Genomic DNA, 23,472 nt, shown 5'->3' on the forward strand with positions numbered 1-23,472 from the left:
CCCTCACGGCCCCTCAGACAGAGACTCAGGAGGGTATTTGCTGCTTAGCAAGCAGCATGGTAGTTCAAGCAAAAAAAAAGTTTCTGAACTCTCTAAGCATTGTTCAGTAGCATAAACCTTGGAGATGTCTGATAAAGTTCAGAGCTTATCTCCAAGCCTGCTTGCTCCCTCTCTGCCCAGAGCAGCAACTGGGCAAGAGATCGCCTTCTTTGCAAGGAAGCAAATTAAATTAAATTAGATCATTTCTACCAGTACCAACAACAGCAGCAGCACCTTCAATAAAATTAAGATCTTGAATTGAAAACAAGGGCATTAGTTTCTGAAAACCTAATCCCACTGCACACACCATGGAGACCTTCTATGAACGATGAAACACAAACACACGGGGGAAGGGGCTTCAGGAAGGCCCTGCAGCCCCTCATGGCAGCCTGCAGCTTGGTCTTTTGTTGCTATTCTATTCTTCTAGAAACACATATCTGATAATGTACTTGACATATAAATGGGCCATTTCGGTGAAACGGTCATTGAAAACCTTTTCTAATAAGAGTATGTCATCCCGGCTGTGCAAGAATGTATTTATAATCACACAGCATGGCAGAGTGGAAAGAATGCTGGGTCTTCCAGAAAATATGGTGGCTTAAGTACTGTTTCACAGAAACTCCATCTTCAAAGTTGACTGAAATGAATAAGAAGAAGGGAAAAGAGCAAAGAACATACTGTTCATGCTGCAATCCGGAGAGAGAGCCCTAACGTCATGCCATGGGTTTACTTGGACCCAAATGAATGGAGAAGAATCCATGCCCATCTTCCCTTTCCAAATGGAACAGGGCTGTTGGAGGGAATAAATGTTGGATCAACAGAAAAGCTCAGGGATAGCTCCCAATTTGAAGGGAGTCAGTTGGAAAGTATTGCCAGACGGTGGGATAAATGCTAACCATCCCAAGAGAAGTTTGTTCCCCACTAAAGATTTACATCTTTCCCTAAATCCCTCCCCAGAATGGTCTGTCAGGCAGAAACCAGTTATATTGTATCAAGGCTCAAATGGGCAAAAACAGAGAATGAATAAGCCTAGAAAAATAAAAACAAACAAACAAACAAACAAAAAAGCTTATGAAACAGAAAGGCTGCTCCTGACTCACAAGCAATATTAGCTTTAGGGCCCCTCCCCACCACCACCACCCTCCAGACACAGTCTCCCTTAACAACCCAGCAGAACTAGACCCAGTGTAAAACTTCAGAGAGAGACAAAGACCAGAGATAAGGCCTCCCCAAGTCCCCACTGATTTCCTCCCCCATAAGGGAAAGGGTCAAACTGTGCCCCAACAGAGTAGCAAAAGAAAATTCGGTATTCTCAATCTGGATCAAATTAACACTACCATGTAAAATTGGCCCCATTTATATATATAGTCAAGTAGGAAAAAAAAAAAAACTAAAGTAGGCTACGACTTAAATGAATATTGTGTCACCCCAATGTCGGTCTGATATGCAAAAATGGTTACAAAAGAAAAAACCTCTCTCTTGAAGAAGAGGTACTCCAGGAGACATAAACAAGTGCTTTGGAATCCTAGGGAAATTGAAGAGCCCAAGAATTCTCGGAGACAAGCAAAGAAGAGGTGAGAGGACACGAAGGCTGTTTCCAGACTGGGAATGCGCAGTTTCCAGACAACCTCTAGGTCTACATGTTTGGTAGAGGACTGTCCCCTCATGGATACCAGACCCGCTGTTCCTGCACATATGCTGGGGCAGTGTGTGAAGAAGGGACACACTATTGGGGGGTGTGGAAGGACACTCATCTAGTCCCAATCAGGGACAAGACAGTGAAAACCAAGGTCATATATTTAATAAATGGCAGAGCCACAACCTAGATCCCGACTCTCCCCATTATCTATAAATAGGAAAGAGGAGAGACTGTGAAGGGAGAAGGGGAGAAGAGGGGAAGAAAGAATCTTCGTTAGAAGCAGTAGCTAGGGTGCAACATATGAGCCCTGGCCTAGCAGCCAGAAAACACACTGTGGATCAAATCTGAGGATGTTTTCTGTTCTCCTGTTCTGTTCTCCTGGGTCACACACTAACTCCATGCTCAGCTTCTGAAGGCACGCCTGCAAAACTCTGCATTCCCAGCAGCACTGATAAAGGTTCCAATTTCTCAGCTCTAGCACTATGTTGTGCAACTTTGGCTAAGTCATGTCATTCCTCTGTGTCTCTTTCCCCATCTGTCAGAGGAGGGGTTAGACTAGCTACCCCGCCTCTGCTCGCAGTGTTGGATAGTCACACATGCTTTCTTCCCAGCCAGTTCTGACCTTCCACTGCCCACATCTCCTCCCAAGAGTTCCTCAACAGTGTGAAGTGCTATAGTAAATAAATCCCAGTTCTTCTCCTTCTTAAAGCTGGTATTATCTTAATGCATGTTCCCAAGTTATAATAATGCACTTCCATTTCCATTAGTATCTCTCAGTATACTTCTCCCCCCCGCACCTTGTCTATTCTTCTAACCTTTTTGCAAGTACCATCTTGTTCTGTCTGTTGGCTGTCAGCTTTTCTCTACAAGCTTTCACAGTTATGAGATTCTTAGCTATTTCCCCATCCTCAGCTCATAACTATTTTCCCTCAAGCCCAGCGACTGCTAAGTGGTCTTTGTGAAATCCTATTAGGATCATCTCCGTCCATGTCTCAGATGGGCTGCCTCTGGAAACCTCAGTTGTCTTCCTTCCCACAGTCTGCACATCATAGACGACATCCCGAGACACCCAACATCATACTTATTCACAAATGTGCTTAAAAGGCTCGAAACATGTGGACACAAGCAATAGGTTAAACTCAACAGAGACCCAGCTCAGATGTCATCTTCTGCAGGAAGCTTTTTCTGTTCACCTGAACCCCTCTCCCCGCAGAACCCTAGGGACAAGGAAACGGACCAACCAACCCTCCTGTGCTTCTGTTTATATCTGTTCTTATTATCTGTCTCATTAGATCATGGCCTCATGAATGTGGGACCTGGAGTATCTCGTTCACATTGGCCGCGGCATCTGATATAATTATGTTTTCACACGTCTGTTGAATGAATGAATGAGTGAGCATCTCTTCCTTGCTGCTGATCATGGGTTAGCTGCCTATCTGTCTATCCATTAAACCCAAAACTCCCCTTGGGCAGGCTGGGATTTACTCACCATGGTAACCACTGTTAAAGAAAGAATTACTCTGACACTTGTTACAATGGTAAGGAGGAATTTAATCGAGACTATTGTAATAGAGATATGGCAACGGGGAGAGAGAAAAGGTTCAACTCTGAATATAGCAAAGACAACTGGGGATTTGTGGCTAAGGAACAGAGTGAGGGGGTGAGTGGAAGACAAAATCTAAGAAGAGGCATCAAGGATATAGGGGATTCTTGGTAAATTGACTCAATAGGGATCTTCCTGAAGGCAAGCCAGAGTGATCCAATCTCAAGGGCTGGGGGAGTCTTGCTACCACTAGGTTAAGTAGGCCAAAGACCAGTTAGGGGATGGGAGTTTTAGGATATGGAGGCAAATTTGAGGCCCAATCAAGAAGTGGGTTTAGAGGAACCTAACTGAAGTTTGGTCAAGGAAAGGCGTTTGTCACTCCCCCAAAACTGGCACAAGGCTTGTCCTGGCAAAGCTGAGCATCCATCCTCAGCAAACATTCAAAGCTCTCTCCTTTACTACTCCTTGAGCTGAAACAGCAAGTGAAAGTGCCCCAGCAGACAGTGTACAAGGGCCTCAGGTAGGGAGGAAGGCAGCAAAATGTGCAGAGCCCCAGATTAAACAAGAATGTACACCATCTTCCCAGGATTCCATAGCTCCAAGGCTTTTCTAGGCCAGTCTTCCCAAATGACCCTCATAGCTACCATATCACGGAAGTGTATTTCCTCATACTTATGGATGGAAAAATGGACAGTCTAGAGCTCAAGTGTCATGTCATAGGTCACAGACCCAGAATTTATCTGTCTCTTCTTGGATTGGTATATATTATTGGATGGTTTTTTACTCCAGGGTCTATTTCTAAAACTTAGAAGTCTTCCCCCATCATTTCATTCTCTTTTGATACCTGCTTTGCGATCTGTGACATTTTTCCAGTTAAACTCTAAAACAATTTTTCAGCGCTGCTTGTAAATTTCTATTTTAAGTCACATTATAGGTTTTAAATTAAACTGACAAGCTTTAAAAATATCAAATCTTCCCATCCAGGAATAAGATACATCCAATTACTTATGTTCTCAGTTTTGCGTTAAACAGCTTCCTTCTAAAGGTCTTTCATAGTGCCTCTTGAGTTAATTCCTCAGCCTTTTACATTTTTTTGCTCCTTTTACAGAATAAAGCCTTTTAAAAATATACTTTCTAACTGGCTATTACTAGGACTTAGAAAAATGTTGATTTTGTATATTTATTCCCTAACTAGTCACCTTGCTGGACTCTTAACCTGTTCTGATATTTTTTCACTTATTTCTCTTGGTATTTAAGAGATTATAATATCCTCTGCAAATAACGACTTTATTTCTTCCTTTCCCATAATTATACTTTCAATTCTGTTACTGGAAATCCCTAAGTGAATGTTAAATATAGTGATCATTAGCACCCTTATATCTCTAGGATATAGGCTGTTGGTTTGGAACAGACATGCACAAGCACACTGAGAAAACAGCTTTCCATGTCTTTGGGGGAGGACGGTTCTTCTCTGTGCACCCCACCCCCAATCCAGACCCATACCCACCCCGCTCTCTGAAAGTCTGACTTCTGTGGTCTACATCTTCCAGCCTCCCTTACGCTCTGCCTCCTCGAGCTGAGTTTGACTGGTGGCAAGAACTAACAGAATACCAGAGGGTGGAAGTAATGAGCTACGTTCCTCTACAGCCTGCCTGGCAATCTTACAATACCATTCCCTACCACTGCCCTTTAGTCCTGGGCATAGTAACAGCTCCCCACTGTTGACAGCCCGTGGGTAATTCCCCACCCCTTAAAAATGCCTTTAATCTGATCCCACCTCTATTTCATCAAATTCTCTCCATTTAAACTCTTCATATACCATATGCTTCTCACCCAGACCCTCTCTGACTGACTGATAAATTAGGACCCGCCATTAAGTGTTTTCAAATGTCTTTCAACTTCTCTGTATGATCAAAATATTTTGTCCTTTGTGACATTTACACATTCTTTCATTAAGAAGAAAAACTGAGTGCCTACTTCCTGCTAATTATTGTGGTAGGCACTGAGATTAGTACAGAAGAAAAGAAAACAAGAAGGATGAGCTTTCTGCCCTAACATTCTTCAAAGAAACAGATACCCAAATAAAAATAGTTAAATATTACAATAGTGGTTAGAAAAGAACAAGTGTTTTACTAAGTAACAAAAGAGATATATTTAGTAAGATTGGTCAGAGAGTATTTCTTCCAAAAGGTGACACTGGAGAAAGAGCTGAAGAAGAATCTTCTGGGAAGGGATGATGGCAAGTGCAAAGGTCCTGAGGCATGAAAGAACTTGGTGTGGCTGAAGAACTGGCAGGACTGCTACCAGCAAGGGGGCAGAGGGTGTGGCAGAAAACATGCAGAAACAGGTAGGCAGGGGCTAGATCAGTGCCGTCCAACAGAACTACAGTGTAAGCCACATTTTTGTAGATTTCCACATTTTGTAGATTTTGTAGATTTTGTAGGTATCTGTCTTTAAAATGGTAAAATCAGTGAAAACTCATTTTTATGTAGTTTACTTAACCTAATATATCTAAAATACTATCTTTTCAACATCTGAATAATATAAAAAATTAACAAGATATTTTACATATTTCTTGTTCTTAGTTTTTGAGAGGTAATGTGCATTTTACATTTAAGCACATCTCAAGTGGGACTGGCCAGCTTCCAAGGGCTTAACCGTCCCATGTGGCTGGTGGCCACCACAGAGCTACCTCGGGCCCATCCGTCCTTGGTGACAGGGAAGGTTGAGGAGGAGGGACAGGGCACATGAGATTCATTTCGACTGCTATCAGCATCATGCCTGGCACACAGCAGGTGCTCAGAGAATGCTTGCTGGCCACAGTGACGGAAGAACTACAGAGGACATGGCAGGTTCCATAAGTAGAGATGCATCACCGAGATCACTCAAGTACCTGCTTTAGGAAACTGGGTCTATTCTGTGTCCTCAGCCAGGAGAGGAAACTGGGGTCTGCTTGCTGGGTATCCTCTGGTGGGGGCCATTTAGCGCCCTCTCTTGTGCCTGGGGCACTTGGCACAGCTACTTTCTTCATTCAGAAAGATCGCTTTACACCATATGCTAGAGAGTGGGAGACAGGGAGCCCATTAGCATTCATTGTACACAGCTTTTCATTTGGAAAAGCACCTCGAATGTGCCGATCCACATTGCTTTGCTTCATTTTTCAACATTCATGAGTGTAATTGCATTTATTTTTCTCGTCGAGACTGCAAAACAAGTGATAATTTACTGTATTACAACCCATATTGGCTGGGTTTACAGCCACAACAGTTCTAATCCGCCCTCAGATGGGCTGGCTGAGTAAGTAGGGGGTGGTCTTCCTAGCTGAGAACACCACACGTGTCTGCAACAGGAAGCCTGGTCCCAGCCAGTCAAGGGCACAGTGACCATGGCGACAAGTAACCCAGAGGACTACACGGAGTTCTCCAGATATGTTTACCTCCGCTATCTTGACGGCAGCTGTGTATTCCCATGTGACACACAGAAAGACTGAGATTCCGAGAGAGGTCCTAGTCATCCCCGGGGACGGGCTGGCCAAGAGCAGAGCCAGGCCTCCGAAACGCACAGGTGGGCTAGGAACCCTGGCGACACACGGCAGGGCCTACGCTCTGGCAAGCCCTGAGGTCCTACAGAAAGAAGTAAGCACAATCTTGAAATCGTGTAAATCCAAAGTGCTTGCCATTGCTGGGACTCCCAAGGAGCTCTAACTCCCTGAGTCTACGCTGCAGATGCTGACTTTTGGGATTCACACCCCCCACTGAAGGGCCCTGTTCACGTCCAAGTGCAGCTAGCTCTGTCTGCGACTATCTACATGTGATAGTGGGAAAGCACATTCTGGCCTTGTGTGTGGGAATCACCCTCCACACTATTTACTCCCCCTTGAAGAGAGAAGCAAAACCCACAGGGACACTGACTTTAAGGCACAATTGCTTATGAATTAATGATTAATTGTATAAGTGATCAAGAGGACCCTGCCCTAAGAGTTTCCAGATTTGTTAAACTCCTTTCCTAAATACAATGAAGGCAGTAGACATATCACAGGTGGCAAGACACTCAGCTCCTCTTCTATCCCCTGATGATAACAAACGAGCCAGAGAGAGAAAAGCCAAGAGCTGGGTTTGCCTAAAGAATCTGAGTGGGGCAGGGTAAGCAATGTAAAATCTCAGGTCTGAGTCACAGGTGACTTCTTCCACAGGGTGAGGCATCTTCTGGGTTCGAGTCCCACCTCTCCAGCTCTCTCCGAGGTGGGGAAGACGGGCTAGGGGGTCACCACAGGGTCTGAAGTCTCAGGGGCCGAGTGGGTTCAGAAAAGTCCTTCCAGCCACCTGGCCAAGGTGCTCCCGTCTCCAGGGGATGCCTCCCCTCCTCTTGGTTCCTGTCCCTTCCCTACGGTCAAGACCCCTTCCCAAGCCGGGTCTGGCCCTCCTGACATTGTATGGGCAGTCCCACCCCAAGCCAGGGCTCAAGAAGGGTCCCACATGAGCCCTGGACAAAAGGCCTCCAACAGCTGCTCTTGGTATAAATGGGCTCAGGTCTGCAAAGGTGGCCAGCTGGGAGGGACCAGTATCACAGCCATACTGTCTAGTCTCTCTCACACACAAACACAGACACACAATTCAGACCTGATAAGGCCTCAGAGTTTCCCTTCAGTATAGACAAGTTAACACTGCACCCACACAGTGAGCCCCAGCTGAGCAGGACAAGGAGGAGGTGCAAGCGGATGTCAGAGAGGACCTACCACGTGCCCATGCACCAAGCATTTTGTCCCATGTTCTCATATTATCTCATTTAATCTCCACATCCTCCAATCGCATTACCTTTATGCAGTAGGTTAAAGAAAACCCTGAGGCAGAGAGAAACTAAATAGCTTTGTTCCAGGTCCTCCACGCATGTCCTTCTGGGCTATAGCGTCCACGAACTCTGTATGTGTATATGCTTCCAGCAGCCTTTCCAAAAGTCAGCTACACAGAGAACCAAGGACAGAGGTTATAGAAGTTTCCTTTCAATTGCAGGAAAGCAGTCTTTCCATCCAAGCAAACAACCTTTCTGTTATCATTTTCCATTTTGCACAATCTAAAAATGTAACATAAAGTCTTAAAATCAGGATGATAAAGCCGACAAGGTTCATCCACATTGTAGCATGTGATAGTCTTTCCTTTTTTAAGGCTGAGTATTATTCCATTGTGTGTATAGACCAAATTGTCTTTATTCCGTTCATCTGTTGATGGGACATTTGGTTGCTTCCACTCCTTCACTATCATGAATGCTGCCGCAAGGAACATGGGAGTGCATCCCTCTCTTGGAGATCCTGCTTTGGGTAAAATTGCTAGATCATATAGTGATCTTTAATTTTTTGACGAAACTTCATATAGTCTTCCATAGTGACTCCATCATTTTACATCCCCACCAACAAAGCACAAGAGTACAGACTTTCTGGAATCTTCCCCAGTGTCTATTATTTTCTCTTTATTATTCCCATTGTTACTACTACTACCATCCTACTGTATGCTGGGCAATAGCTCAGTTAGTTTGACTTGCATTTCCCTAATGATTAGTGAAGTTGAACATCTTTTCATATGCTTCTTGGCTATTTTATAACTTCTTTGCAGAAATATCTACTCAAGTCCTCTGCCCATTTTTTTTTAAAGATTTTATTTATTTATTTGACAGACAGAGATCACAAGCAGGCAGAGGCAGGCAGCGAGTGGGGGAGAGCAGGCTCACCACTGAGCAGAGAGCCCAATGTGGGGCTCGATCTCAGGACCCTGGGATCATGACCCAAGCCGAAGACAGAGGCTTTAACCCACCGAGCCACCCAGGAGCTCTTTTGCCCATTTTTTTAACCCAGTTATTTGGGTGTTTTGCTGTTGAGTTTTAAGAATTCTTTATACAGTCAGGATATTAACCCTTTCACAGGTGCATGATTTGCAAATATTTTTCTCCCTTTCCACAGGTTGCCTTTTCACTCTATTTCCTTTGATTTGCAGTTTTGAAGTTGGATGTAGTCCCACTTGCCTATTTTTGTTTTGTCTCTGCTTTTGTTGTCTTATCTAAAAAATCACTGTCAAATCCATCATGAAGCTTTTCTCTTGTTTTCTCCTAGGACTTTCATAGTTTCAGTCTTAGGTTGAGGTCTTTAATCCATTTTGAGTTTATTTTTGTGGATGGTATGGTATAAGAGTCCAACTGCGCCCTTCCCTCTAGTTTTCCCAATACAACCTGTTGAAGAGACCATTCTTTCCGCACTGTGTGGTCCTGGCACCCTTGTTCAAAGTCACTTAACCCTATATGGGTTTCCAAAGATTTAAGCCTCTAACACCCTATGTTAAATACCTTCCTGATTCAAATACCTAGGGGGGTTTCTGCGTTCTTAAACCCCAAATGACAGATTCCTCATGCCAGTACATGATAACAGCTATAGCTGAGAAGGTTTCTAGAAGCTCTAAATCTTATTTTGAACATAGGAACTCTCAGGACTCTTAACAAAGAACACAGGCTTTTTGTTCATCCGTAGTTTTTTTAATTGCTTCACTAGTGACAAGTAATGCTTTGAGAATGCTGAGAAAATATACCCTGGCTTTCTTGAGGAACACAACACTTGGGAGAGGATGCATTATTATTTTTTATTTTTTATTTTTTTTAAGATTTTATTTATATATTTGGCAGACAGAGATCACAAGTAGGCAGAGAGGCAGGCAGAGAGAGAGAGGAAGGGAAGCAGGCTCTCTGCTGAGCAGAGAGCCCGATGCGGGGCTCGATCCCAGGACCCTGGGATCATGACCTGAGCTGAAGGCAGAGGCTTTAACCCACTGAGCCACCCAGGCGCCCTGAGGACGCATTTTTAAAAGACACTGGCAGGTTCTAGCAAAGTTTAAAAACCAACTTGCTACAGTAAAGGTTGCTTTCCGAAACTGAAGCGGCATGTATCAGCACAGAGCATAGCGGCAACACTGTACGGACTGGGGGTGACGCAGGAGGAGGGCAAGTCTTTTCTCAGAGAATGGGGAAGTTTCTCTAAAGTGACCAAATGTCTCACTGATTAGCAACTGCAGGAAAATAAAATCTGAAGATGTACACAAGATCTTAAGGGTTGGGGTAGATTACTGCAGCTCTGAGAATGGAGGAAGGTTGACAGAGAGGTTTATCTTCCTGTGCCCATCTGTGCACACTCATGAAGACAAATTCCCCTGTCAAGCTGATTCCTTCCAGCTACCATGATTGACAGAAAAACAGACAGACAGATAAGGGGATAAGACCAAAGGATTTTTTACAGACATTGTATTTTATAAATGTGTCACTTAATTTCTCCCTTTAAAAAGATATCCTTTTTGGGGTGTCTGAGTGGCTCAGTCAGTTAAGTGCCTGCCTTCAGCTCAGGTCATGATCCCAGAGTCCTGGGATCAAGCCCCACGTCGGGCTCCTGCTCAGTGGAAAGCCTGCTTCTCCCTCTGCCTGTTCCTCTCCCTGCTCACGCTCACTCTTTCTCTCACTCTTGCTCTCAAATAAATAAATAAAATCTTTAAAAAATGTATCCTTTCCTTCTTGAATCAAAAATTACAAATCAAAGACCGCTAGAGTCAGAAGAAATTAACTCCTGATTTTATGTATAAGGTAAATAAGACCCGGTAGGGATGATGCTTGGTCCATGGCCATAGAGCATGTTCATGGCAGAGCAAGGACCAAAATCCAGGATTCCTTATTACTTATTTCACAGAAAAAGATGCAGGGAAGCACAGAGAAAAGGAGCTGACCTGCCAAGTCCCAGATTAGTGGCAGAGCTGGGACAGGCACTAAGGACTGTCTCCCTCCCCACCAAGTAAGGAGGGCCAGGCTAACTGAACAGCCTGGTAGAAGACAGAGTGCCTACCCCAGCCGCAACATATTCCCACGGCTCCCACGGGACCACAAAGAAACCACAGGAAGAGCAGCACTGGAGGGGCCTCAGGGATGTTCCAACCTCCTCCTCACCAGGGAAACTGAGGTTCAAAGGGTCAAGTGAACACAGTCCCATGTCCATGTGTCAAAAGGTGGCAAGCCTGAGAGCATCACTGTGAGATACTGAACTGGGCTTGATTTCATTCCAGTCCCCTCTCTGCCACTTAGTACCTCTGTGACTAAGAGCAACTTACTTAATCTCTTTGTGCCTCAGTTTCCCCATGAGCAAAATAGGGAGCACAATGGTACTACAAAGGTCTGTTGTTAACCATTCAGGAGTAAAGACATTTAAAGTGCCTGGCATATAGTAAGTGCTCAATAAATGCTAGCTATTAGTATGAAAGAGACATTCCTAACTGGTACAACCGACACAATAAAAATCTGATAATCTAGGATGGTGCTAGACAATGAAACATAATGTGAGCCACACAGGTTAATTTCAAATTTTCTAGTAGCCACATTTTAAAAGGTTAAAAAAAAAAAAAAGGAAAGGTGATTAAATCTTAATGATTTTACCAAAGATATAATCTTAGTTATAGCTAAAATATATCTAAGATATAATCTAAGATATAAGTATAATCTACATATAATGATATAGATCTAAAATATAATCTAAGATATAATATATCTAACATATAATCTACGATATCTAAGATATAATCATTTTGACAGACAACCAATATATATATATATATTTTTTTTTTTTTTTAAAGATTTTATTTATTTATTTGAGAGAGAGACAGTGAGAGAGAGCATGAGCTAGGAGAAGGTCAGAGAGAGAAGCAGACTCCCCGTGGAGCTGGGAGCCCAATGCGGGACTCGATCCCGGGACTCCAGGATCATGACCTGAGCCGAAGGCAGTCGTCCAACCGAGCCACCCAGGCGTCCCTACAGACAACCAATATATAAAGCATTAATTGATGCTTGACATTCTTTTTTTTCATACGAAGTCTTCAAAAATCCAGTGTGCATTTTACACGTATAGAAGTAGCCACATGTAAAGCGCCCAATAGCCACATGTGTCCAGTGGCCACCATGCTGGACACGACTGGTCTGGGACATTCCCAAATGGGACTACAATGGGTTCTTGGGATTTTCCAGATTATTGGACCCTATTTTATGGAGTCACACAAGAGCCATATTATTTGCACTGAATTGAATAAACTATATTTCTGCTAAACCATACTTTTCTTATCAAACCTCTCATAATATGTAAGTATAATCCAAATTACTGTAGTATTCAAAGCATAAAGAAAATCCTTTTCCTAAGGACAAGACAATCCATATACTCAACAAGGTGTTCGCTTGGAGGAGCCCAACCCCAGAACAGCAGCTAAACCAGATGAACAGTCCATGGAAACCTCACCCTCTCCACTGAGCTGGCAACACTAGGATTGTGGGGATTCTGGGCAGTATCTTCCTCTTGGCCTGTTCGTCTCAGGAGGGGCTGAAGTAGACTCAGCAAAACACTGAGAGTCATGGTGCAAGTCACCTCTGCTGTCCAGATTGAGGTCTGTGACTAATTATCCAGAACAATCCACAGGCTTACTCTGTCTGCATTAAGGTGGCCACTGATGGCTTACTCCATTCAACAAACTCATAGGATGGTCAATCCCCAATGCCCAAAAGTAGGACATTTCCCTTATTTCCCAGGGAGAAGACCCCACAAAAAGTTTTCAGGCTTTTTTATTTTTTAATACATGAAATATTCAGCATGTAGATGAATTAGTCAGATGTCTACTTAAGATGCCTAGGATATGATGTAAGGACACATACTTAAAATCATGTCGTAAAATGGTATATTGTGTTATAAACAGAGAGCGGTTCAGAGCACAGACTCTGGAGAAAGAGTGCCTGGGTTCAGATCTCAGCTCCTCCATTTACAACTAACTTTTGGGTGAGTTACTCCACATTCTAAGCCTCTGTTTCCTCATGTGTAAAATAAGGATAGTTAATAGTACCACTCTGTACAAGTATTAAACTGGTAAAAAAAAAAAAAAGTAACAATCACTAGTAGAACTAGAACTAGTAGAACACCACCCAGTAAGTGGTGCACATGTGTTCAGTCACAAAATAGTGGTTTATGATCCATTCCCACATATTATCCCTTGAATTTGTCACCTGCACCACCGGAATCTGGGTTTGTCCTCGGAACAAGCACTTCTTAGACTGAACGACACCTATATACATCACCTTTACCTCTAATTATAACATTTAGATGTATTACATTTTTTATAGTCCAGAAAATATAGTTCAGGTATTTTGTTTATAGATACAAGTTAACAATGTTTTGGAATTTTTTTTTATTTTAGTATAGTTAACATACCATGTTATAATGGTTTCAGGTGTACAATATAGTGATCTAACAATTCTATACATTTCTATCATGATAAGCATATTCTAATCTCCTTTATTTCATCCATTCTCCCACCCCCTTGCCCCCAGCAACTGCCAGTTTCTTCTGTTTTTAAGAATCTGGTTTTTTGTTTGTGTTTTTCTTTGTTCATTTTTGTTGTTATTGTTGTTTAATTCCACATGAGTGAAATCATATAATATTTGTCTTTCTGTGACTTATTCACTTAGCACAACATCCTCAAGTTCCACCCATGTCGTTACAAATGGCAAGACTTCCTTCTTTTTATGGCTGAGTAATAATTCAATGTGAGTGTGTGTGTGTGTGTATGTGTGTGTGTACACACTTTCCTTATCCATTCACGTACTGATGGACACCTGAGTTGCTTCCATATCTTGACTACTGTAAATACTGCTACAGTAAGGAGGTTCATGTATCTTTTTGAATTAGTGCTTTTGTTTTCTTTGGGTAAATATCCAGTAGTGGCATTACTGGATCATGTAATTCTATTTTTAACTTTCTGAGGCTCCATACTCTTTTCCACAATGGCTGCACCGATTTGCATTCCCACCAACAGTGCCCAAAGGTTCCTTTTTCTCCACTTCCTTGCCAACACATAATTTCTTGTGGTTTTGATTTTAGCCATTCTGACCGAGGTAAAGAAGTTTCTCACTGTGGCTTGAATTTGTATTTCCCAGATGATTAGTGAGTTTGAGCATTTTCTCATGTGTCTATTGGTCAGCTGTAGGTCATCTGTGGAAGAATGTCTATTCATGTTCTCTGCCCACTTTTTAATTAAATTATTTGGCTTTTCTGGTGTTGAGGTATAAGTTTTTTATGTATTTTGGCTATTAACCCCTTATCAGATAGGATCATTTGCAAATATCTTCTCCCATTCGGTAGGTTGTCTTTGTTTTGTTGACTTTTTTTTTTTTAAAGATTTTATTTATTTATTTGACAGAGAGAGATCACAAGCAGGCAGAGAGGCAGGCAGAGAGATAGGAGGAAGCAGGCTCCCTGCTGAGCAGAGAGCCCGATGCGGGACTTGATCCCAGGACTCCGAGATCATGACCTGAGCCGAAGGCAGCGGCTTAACCCACTGAGCCACCCAGGCGCCCCTGTTTTGTTGACTTTTGAATTGAGGTTGGATATCACAGAAAGCTGGATATCAAGGCAAGCATCCATGTGGATATTAGAATAGGACTATTTTCCCAGTTACTAACCCATGTATATTTTCATCATCAAAAAGATCCTTTCTGCTGCTTTTCCAAGCCATCCTTATCACTTGTTCTCATGTGCTCATATCCTCCAGAATAATACACTAAGCATGTCTTCAATTTTCTTGTCTTTTTTCCCCCTACCAATTTGTTTATCACTGTAAACATCCCAAACTCGCCCTGATTGGGGTCACTATGGGTTAATGTAGTTTCCCTAATTAATTTTATGGTTCAAAGTACACAAAAGACCGTCCCATAATATAAAAATGCCCTATAAGAACTTTTCCAAGAGCTGTCTGGAGACAAAGATCTTGTCTTTTATTTGGACATGTGGGTACATTTTGGCTTTTCCTTTTCTTCTCCCACTGCCATTTCCTGGATGTTAAATAAACATGGTGCCTCTCTCTGGCGAAAGACCATGCAGCCCTGGCAGGTGAACGCTAGATCCAAGTGGGTGCTATGAAGGTAATGACACAGCTATTGGGAACCACAGCCTGATTCATCATTGGCATTCCCAGGAGGCACTAGAGTGAGGTGGTCCAGAGTACGGACTACGGGCACATACTGCCTGCAGGCAAATCCTGGCTCCACCACAGGCTAACTATGACCTTGGGCAAGTCACAGAAGCTTTTTGTGACACCAGCTCCCCAATCTGTAACATACAGATCCTAGTATTTGCATCAGAGCACTCTTAGTGGATTAAGGAATACATTTAAGGTACTTAGGATAGTACCTGCCACATCAGAAGCACCACATAAATACTGCTTCCCTCCTATCATCATCACTAATACCACATCCATATACTCTCCCTCCCTCCCTCCCCTCCCCTCCCCTCCTCCTCTTCCTCTTTCTCGATACACATCGACCTGTTAATCATGATATTTGAAGGAATGGAGATGGTGACAGAGAGAGTTAACGTATATGGATAGGCTCAGCATTTCTTTAAAAACGAATATATAATATTTATCATTAAATAGGGAAGAAAAAATGTATTGACTTAACAGTGGCTAAATGGGAACTTAAGAGCTCACAGCTTTAAGCCAATCAATAATAATATCAGAAGTGATTAAGGACGGTTAAAGGCCTCCACTTCCCGATCGTTGCAATGTAAGCGCTGCATTAAAGAAACAGTAGGGCGGTTTGGGGACATATCATACTCCCCATACAATGAGGAGCCTCTTACATGTGCCACAAGCAGATTTGCACACTCCTGGGTCTGTGCCAGGCCCCAGAGTAAAGGAAGGGATAATCCCCAAGATCCTTTCATTTGCCCCAAGGATCAACTCTAGAGCAAAAGAGGCTCGACAAGCCAGGCCCTGGGACCAAACGGCCCATCATGATGGCAGCCTCCTCAGGCTGAGAGGCAGCACTCGAGATTGGAAAGCTGCAGATGCTCCAAGCACCGCGAACATGCCAGAGAAAGCAGCAGCCCATCCAGGGCTCTCCCAAAACTTCCCTGACAGCCACTTGCTCTCGACTTTCCCAATGCTTACCCCTAATGATAATTTATTATGTAAATGGATCACTTTCCCTGTGTCAAGCCCCATGCAGAACACAGAGAAGGCAGCACTGAGAAGCAGCCCAGGCCCTCAAGTAGCTCACAGCTTCAGGGAGGAATCATAGATGTAAAAACTCAGCTACAGGAGGACAGAGAAGAGGCTATTCCATGTGGGTAGAATCAGGGAGGCCCTCCTAGAGGAGGTGAAATCTGTCTAGCATTTGTTGTTGTTGTTGTTGTTATTTTTATTAACATAAAATGTATCATTTGCCCCAGGGGTACAGGTCTGTGAATCGTCAGGCTTATACATTTCACAGCACTCACCATGTTCAGCATTTTGATGTAAGAGGAAGGGAGAGAGGAAAACGCCTTTCTAGCCAAAGGCATGATGGTGTGACCTGCAAGGTTTGGGGCTGAAAACAAGAAAAGTCAACTAGGACAATCTTTCCCAAAATGGAATGTTCTAGAAGAAGACTGGGAGGCTCATCATGAATAGGAAGCTAGAGATAGCCTTGAAAAATAAGCAAAAATTAAGGGAGTTCTAGGGAACCAAGAAGAAGGCAGTGTGCCAACCTCATTCAGTATCTCTTGTGGCTCAGACACCACGCCTATCACTGGACACCCCACGGCACAGGCCTCTGGCCTGTTCTCCCTAGAAGGAAAGTCCTGGGCAGGAATGGGCAACAGGTTGCATCCAGACCGCATGTCCAACCACATCCAGGCTGCCAGGGGTAGTAAATTCCTGGCACCTTCACCTTCCAGCAAGTTCCACATTCCACACCAAGATGCCCCATAGTGGGAGATTCTCAAAATCAGGGAGAATTGGAGCCTGGACTCCCAAAACAAGAACACAAAGGCCTCCCTCACATGATTATATAGAAGGAGAAAGGGAAGCAGAGAGGGCAGAAGGGGAGCCTGAGGCTGGAGACAGATGCCAGGGTCTGATCACGAGAAAGTTCAATTATTAGTAAGAACAATTCAAATGTTTGCGGGGCAAACATCCACTGCCCCACCTCCCAGGAGAACAGAAGCTAGCTGAGCAGCAGACTAAGGAGCAGCTCATTACCCGGCGAAGAAGCACTGAGAGCCCAATCTGCTCTTACAGCCCATGTCCACCTTGACCTGTCAGCACCTGGACGGCTCTCTGGCTGATTACTATTTTGAGCATCATTCCTGCTAATCCTCAGAACGTCTCCAACCAGTACCTGAAGGGCTGGAACACAGCGCACTCAAGGGGACCGTGACTATCTCCTGACTTGTGCTGATGGCTTCAGAACGCACCACAGAGATTCCCTACATGAATTCATAGTTAAGTATCCAGGATTCCATGTTTGACACACGGATGATATTCTTCGCTCAGATGTCAAAAGTAATACACAATCACTCTCTGTGTGGTACACCAGGGACTACAGAAATCCATACATATGAAGGCAAATGGGGGCACTTCTGCGCGAGAGGAACACGGAGATGTATGTATGAGAACATTCGCTGCAACGTGATTCAGGAGTGGGTAACTCTGCAAAGAACTTAAATATGCAACACTATAGTGTGCTTGAATAAATCAAGAAACATCACTATAATGGAAAACTATGAAACCTTTAGAAAGTATGCTTTTGAGGAATATTTAAGGACATGGGGAAAGGCTTAAAACTAGCAGGAAGGAGAAAAATACAGATTTATGTAAGTGTGTGTGCCTATATGGCTTTTACTTTGTGCCTCATCACTACCTCTACTGTGATCATTCTTTACAACGAATATACACTATTTTCGCAATCACGGATCACGACTTTAAACAGAAACAATTCGAAAAGCTGTTTAGTCGGGGACACTGCCACGTATACAACATATGTTTACCCTGGATTTGAAGCCTCACTCCTCTTTCATACAGAACTTGCCTGAGGTTGGACCAATCGCTTTATCATTCTGGCACTTAGTTTTCTCCAAAGAAAGAGGAGACAGGATCCCTGAACTCACAGGTTGGCGGCACATGAAGGATTTTCCTACACATTTCATCTAATCGAATTCTTGGTTAGAATCAACACAGAGAAGAATGTCCGTTCTCTTCAAGGGAAGGAAAGGTTCCAACCCTTCAGCACTCTGCTGTGAGTCCTACTGTAGACAAGGTAATGGGATCAGGATACAGGTATGTGATGGCCCCAGGAACAGTGTCCTAGGGCTGCCATAACAAATTGCCAGGAACTGGGCAGCTTAAGACAACAGAAACGTATCCTCTCAGAGAGAAAGGGGTCGACGAGTCTGAAATCAAGGGGCTGGCAGGGACCTGTTCTCTCTGAAGGCTCCAGGGAAGGAGGCTTCTGGTGTCTGCCGGTAGTCTGTGCCATTCCGTGGCCTATAGATGCATGGCTCCAATCTCTGCTTCTGTCTTCACGGGGCCACCTCCCCCGTGCGTCTGTGTCTCTCTCCCTCCACCAGGCCTACTGTGTGAGGGCCGCCCAGGACCAGTGGCATAAAGGGAAACGGGCACCACAACTTGGAGACCGCACCCGCCTCTGTGGCAGGCCAACTGGCTGCAGTACACCCATCTGTGCGAATGCTTCTGTATGTTTTCTCTGATGTTTCTTAACATCTGCCCCTTCCAGTCAGGCAACTAATGAGGATCTTGGCATGTCTCTGCTCTAGAAATCTGTGCAAGATGCAGAGAAGGAGGAGCCTGAAGTCAAGGGCTCCTTCTTTCCTCTCTTGTTTGAACGCTTACACATACTCAAGAAATGAGGCGTTTGACAAGGGTCAGGCCAACAAAGTCGTGCCTTTGGGGTTTCCAAAGTGAGGAGAGACTCTTCCACAGTGAGGAGGGTGAGGGATGGGTCCCGCTGGTCCCATACTGCTCTGTGGCACCAGCTCTTGAAAGGATGCTGGGTGATGCCCCTGGGCACACACAAGAGATCCAAGCCTGGAGAGCAGCCCGAGAATTACTAGACCCAAAGGGACCATGGGAATGGGACAGTGGGCTTCTAAGAGGAAACCACAACAGCCTGGCCTGTTAAAGTCCCCAGGACATCTGCAAACCCCTACGGAAGGGGGACATATAAGTTGATACAAAGGCAGCATTTCTAGCACATGTGGGTTTTCAGCCTGAGAGTCAGCCTTACCTCATACCAACACCCAAACAGCCTATGAGCAGAAGAAACTGAGGGACGCGTCCCAAGCCCCATTGCCTCTGGCTCCAGACCTTTCGAAAGGACACCTACACTCCTGAATCTCCCTCCAGCTCCCAAGGGGCCCCCCACCCCGATTGGGCCTCGGGCTGTCTCCCGGGGTGGACACGTGGACACTATCCCAAGGCTGGGAAGACAAAGCTAGAAACCAGAGGCACCTGCAGGAAGTGCCAGGGACCAGACCTAGGTTTCCAGGGAGGCTCTGTGGGTGCAGCAACCCCCACGCCACTGGGGTAGCCCCAATGAAGATGAGGTCAGGACCAAACAGCTTTGAGGCCTGGAATGCCAGGCCAAGGGCTCTGCCCATGGAAAGGGATGAGGAAAAGATTCTGAGAGTGACTGTGTGCAGCACTGAATTAACTATCTACCCTCAGATAGAGGAGGTGTGCAAGTCCTCGGGGCAGCAAGTACCCTGGGTACTGAAAAGCCTCTCTGGTCCCACAGGGGACCCGTGCAGACCACCTGCTGGGTGGCACACCGGGGTAAAACAGCATCTGGGGTCAGGTGAACTTGAAGGAAGGGGCAAGTTCTCTAAGGAGAACTCAGACTTACAGTTCCAGAGACTGTAAGAACCAGAACCGAACACCAGGCAACCAGGACCGATGAAACCCTACTATGTGCAGACACTTCGCACTTAGATAGGCATCATTCTGTTTAACTCTCCTACTGGTTCCCATGCTAAAGAAGAGGAAGCTGAGGCAGTGGGGTTAAGGGCTCAGAGTCACTGATCTATAGCACAGGAATGGAGTAAGCTGGTCTTGAGACACACTTATGTCAAGAAATTTGAAAGCCAAGAATAGGATACTATGGGAAGAACAAGGAGGGGCTCTTTCTTTACACAGACTGGCAAGGGACCATCCCCCTGCGGAGTCATTTGAGCTGAGGCCTGAAGAAACCGGCCAAGTGGAGAGTGAAGAAGGCCATTCCAGTAAAAGGGAACAGCATGTGCAAATGTCCTGAGCCAGGAAAGGAAGTGGTGGTTGTTCAGTCTCCAAGGAACCAACAGGAGCCAGTGTGTCTGGGGGCATTCGGAGAAGAAAAAGGGCTTGGAGAGGACACTAGATCACGCAGGCTGTAGCAAGGAGTTCAGATTTCGACCCATGTGCCAGGAGAAGCCAGTAGAGGGCCTAAGTGCCAAAATGACACTGTGTGATCCATCCATACCCCAGCATGGTCTGTCACACAGAAGGGGATCAGTCAAAGGTTGTGGAACATCTGAATAAACAGACTCGAACCAGACTTCCAAAGGATGGAAACTGCTGGTTTTACAGAAGGAAAGTAAGATTTCAGTTTTTGCCCAGGAGAAGAACAAACAATTTTGCCTAATCCAAATTCACTTTCATGCCTCTTTGCTTAAGCAGCACACAGAGCCGTGGAAATCCACTGGCGCATCGTGACAGAATAATTTCAGTGATCATTATCAAATGCCTTTATTTAGAAAAGCTCAGAAGATTGTATTAGCCCAATCCAATATTTATGAAATGACACTGTGCCATAATGAGGACTGAGAAAATCAAGATTAGAAGCAAGAGTCACTCCTTTGAGAAGAGAGATCGGCACGGTGGGAAAAGCAATGTCCCTCAGCTTTTCAGACCCTTGGTTTCCCAATCTGTAAAATGGAAAGATTATAGGAAAGATGAAAAATTCATCTTGAATGAATTCACCTTGAATGATGAAAGATGAAAATTTCATCAGGTAATAGAGGGCCCAAAGGCATTTCCAGAAGTTTATCATTCATTTCTCCATTTAAGAAACACTTGAGACTTAAGTCAGAGAAAGACAAATACCATCTGATTTCAGTTACACGTGGAGTCGGAAAAACAAATGAAGAGACAGAAAATAGAATCAAACCCTTAAGTCCAGAGAATAAACCGATGGTTGCCAGAGGGAGGGAAAATAGGGGCATGCACAAAATGGGTGAAGCGGGGTGAGAAATACGGAATTCCAGTTATGGAATGAGACCGGCTCACGAGGATGAAAGGCACAGCATGCGGAGTATTAATGGTGTTATAACAGCAGTGTATGGAGACAGGTGATGGCTACACTTGGGGTGAGCATAGCATGACATACAGACTTGTTCAGTCACTACGTAGCACACCCACAATTAATGTAAGATTGTATGTCAACTGTACCTCAATTCAAAAAAGAAATAATAAGGAACAGAGAACAAACAAAATCTTTGAGTTAAAAAAAAGCAAAATGCACTTGATAAAGGCTATTTGGCTATCCGTCCACGCATCCATCCAAAGAAATGTTATTTTGTTCATAACAGGTAGGATGCACTGTATTAAGCACTAAGATAAAGCTATGGACAAGACTGTCATGGTCCCTAGGCACAAAGAATGTCTCATCTGGGGGTAAAACATACACGGAATGAACAACATCCACGGTGACGTGCATTGTTGTGACACGCTTGTTGAGAAAAAGCATCGGACACAATGGGAGTATTAGCAGAAAGAATGGACCCAAGCTGAAGTATCTCAGAAATGCTATCGCAAGAAAACCGTGATGATGCTAAGACACAAAGGGGTAGAACAAGAGAATGAGATGGAATAGAAGGTTCTATGGAGAGTGGTCTTTCCTGACAAGAACGTGGCAAAGCAAGGGCACAGGGAGTGAGAGATGGGAATCAGGAGCTCAGTGCTGGAGCTGTTGAGTTTGGAGAGCCTACAAGACCCTACAGGTGGGCTAAGGAGAGGCAGGAAGAAATTATGTGTGCATGCAAAACACATGCACATACCAGAAGATCTGGAGGTATCCCGCCAACCACAAAGATGGCCAGGCAAAACGGAGCATGCGGTACATTTCAGCAGAGTGTTCTGGCCTCTGTGGGTCCCTAACAGAATGAGCAATTCTATCATCTAAACCAAGACACTTCTGAGAATAAAGTCAGCTGTGTTAAAAATGATGATAGGGCAACAGGCATACGGGTTGTCCTGCGGTCACCTTACGAAGGGGCACGTGTAATGGTTGGTGACTCTGCTCACGGCCAAGCAAGATCCTACCAGATCTGCAAAGCTCAATTCTGTACCGTCACACTGATTTACTTCACCTGGGGCTGGTATCTATACTCATGAAAAATTTACACAATTTACACCCTTAACTCAAACTATACAGAACCATCCTGCTTTGGAGCCAAACTCACAGTCACTGAGGCCACGCAGGCCACACCCTTACCTGCACATCCCTGGGCATCTTCTCTGTCTCCAGCTTAGTGGCCTCCTGTTAGACCCCTCTCCCCAGAGCATGGCAAGAAGACGCAGCAGCCAGGCAGTGCGGGTGTAGGTCTAGAGTTCATACAAGAGGTCTGATGGCAAATGAAGGCATGGGAGGGGGGGAGGCCAGCCAGAGTGTGATGGTTACTCTTGTATGTCAACTTTCCTGGGCTACGAAATGCCCAAATTGCTGGTAGAACATTATTTCTGGGAGTGTCTAGGAGGGATTTCCAGAATAGATTAGCACTTGAATCGGCAAACTGAATAAGGCAGATGGCCCTCCCCAACTCGGGAGGCATCATCCACTCCCTTGTGGGCCCAAACAGAACAAAAAGGGGAAGGTAGGGTGAATTCGTTCTCTCTACTTGAGCTAAGGGCACCCATCCCCTCCTGCCCTCAAACATCAGTGCTCCTGATTCTTGGGATTTAGAACTCCTATCAGGTATATACCATCAGCGCTGGATTCTCAGGCCTTCAGACTCAGACTGAATTACACCACCGGTTTTCCTGGTTCTCCAGCTCGCAGACCACAGAGCATGGCACTGCTCAGAGTCTGAGCCAATGCCCGTACTAAATCTCCTCTTAAATGCATCTCTCTCTATGTCCTGTTCATTCTGTTTCTCTGCAGAACTTAATACACATGCAAATAGTATAGAACAAGTCTGAGATCTCCCATATTTAGCGGCCAAAGTGAGGAAGAGTGCCAGAAGGTCTTGGGGAAAAAACAAGACAAACATGTGGGTTAGAGGGAGCCCTTGGGCAGGGAGGAACCACAGACATGACGGTGCTTCTCCCAATAACCTGGCATCTTTACCGCTGACCCTGGGATCACACATTCAAAGAGATGACCCTCCATGTTC

At 44.6% G+C, this 23,472-nt stretch overlaps 1 protein-coding gene across 12 annotated transcripts in view; it reads right to left on the reverse strand.

Moving 5' to 3' along the window:
- Window positions 1-23,472, reverse strand: part of PTPRT (protein tyrosine phosphatase receptor type T) — a 1,067,282-nt gene that overhangs the window by 779,096 nt on the left and 264,714 nt on the right. The window lies entirely within an intron of this gene.

This window comes from Lutra lutra, chromosome 9 (assembly GCF_902655055.1).
Source record: "Lutra lutra chromosome 9, mLutLut1.2, whole genome shotgun sequence".
Lineage (NCBI taxonomy): Eukaryota > Metazoa > Chordata > Mammalia > Carnivora > Mustelidae > Lutra > Lutra lutra.